We start from the raw sequence: 1,683 nt of genomic DNA, 5'->3' as shown, positions 1-1,683 counted from the left end.
CGCAGGGGCGTTACACAGGCCGAAAGGAAGGACTCTGAACTGAAACAGGCCACAGTGCGTGATAAAAGCAGTCTTTGGTTTAGCTTCTTCAGCAATGGGGACCTGCCAGTAACCTCGAGCGAGGTCTAGTGTTGTGAGAAACTTCCCTCTCGACAGAAAGTCCAGTGATTCATCCACTCGTGGGAGTGGGTAAGAATCCTTCACGGTCAGCTGATTCAGACCACAGAAGTCAACACAGAACCGTGGTTCGCGGGGGGGTTTGTTCACAATGACCACGGGGGCTGCCCATGGTCCTGATGCAGGTTCGATGAAGTTATCCTGTAGCATTTTTTTCACTTGCTCTTTTATGATCTGCTTTTTAGCTGGTGAGGTGCGGTATGGTGGCAAGTTAACAGGCTTTGCATCCCCAGTTACAATGACATGTTCTGCCAGAGAAGTGCGACCAAGGTGGCCATCAAACAGGTCACCAAAACTATTTAACAACTAACAACCAAGTTAGCTTCTCCAGCCTTATCACGGAGCTGCGGGGTGTTCTGCAGGGTCATAGTTCCACACTCAAGATCAGCTTCCACAAAGCCATTTTCACGGAGTTCATCAAGACATGGGGGATTATCATCCATAATTACAGTTCTTGTTGGGACATGTATTGTCAGTGAAGTGCGAGTCATGAAGTCCATCCCAAGAACAAAGGGGGATGACAGGTCCTGCACTACCACAAACCGCTGATAGACTCGCTTGCCCATAAATCCAATGGTCAGCCAGGTTATTCCTAATGGACTGCAGTTGGTGCCATTGGCCAGTCTTATTGGAGGAGAATCCCACGGATTCTCTAATGACTGGTTTCGGTGTCTCTCAGATAATAAGTCTGCATTTACTGCTGAAAGAGATGCCCCTGTATCTAGTGTGGCATCCAGAGCTGCCCCATTAAAGTTCACTTTAACTCTGAGAGGGGTGTTCCACGATGCTTGCGAAGTTCCATCTTCAACGTGATTGAGCACTGGTGGCACACTTTGATTTGACAAAGACGATGAGGGCTGAGTTATTGGTTGGGGGGAGGGTTGCCCCTGTGAAACACTCTCCCCCCCCTGAAGTTTCCCGGCCTCCTGCCCGTTGCTCTCCCGCCAGTTTCATCTGGATCCGCAGGCTGAGCTACTGGATGTTGGTCAGGAGACAGCGTTTGGGGAAGCTCCGGAGCCATCCTGGGAGAGTGTCGAGCTCCCTGAAAATCATTGGAACAGTTAGGGCACGTACGAGAGGTAACACCAGGCATGGCACATTTGAAACAGCGGGGTCCTCCCTCAGCTCTGTTTTTCGGCTGAGCTCGGGAGGGCCGTGAAAGGTTAGTGCCAAGAACAGAATGCAGCTCGTGGGCACGCAGCACTAGATCAATTACTGACTTTACAGGCGTTCCGTACAGTGCTACTCTGTACTTCTCCACTGCGTGGTTACAGATGAGCTCAATTTGCTCCAGTTCAGATGGTGGGTTCCTCAGTCTCCTGAGTCTCCCTCCTCTTCACTGAGCATGTGGGCAACAAACGTTGGCAGAGGTTCTTCGGGGTGCTGGAAACAGTCCAGGATGCCTCTCAAAATCTGCTCCTGGTTGTCAGCAGGCAAGAAGACGGTTCTGAAAAGTTCACAAAACTTAGCCCATGTAGATACGTGAGGAATGAGCACATTAGACCA

The sequence above is a fragment of the Pundamilia nyererei genome, unplaced genomic scaffold (genome assembly GCF_000239375.1).
Source record: "Pundamilia nyererei isolate P.nyererei 1_Seehausen unplaced genomic scaffold, PunNye1.0 scaffold00221, whole genome shotgun sequence".
Taxonomy (NCBI): Eukaryota; Metazoa; Chordata; class Actinopteri; order Cichliformes; family Cichlidae; genus Pundamilia; species Pundamilia nyererei.
This window is presented reverse-complemented; position numbering follows the sequence as displayed.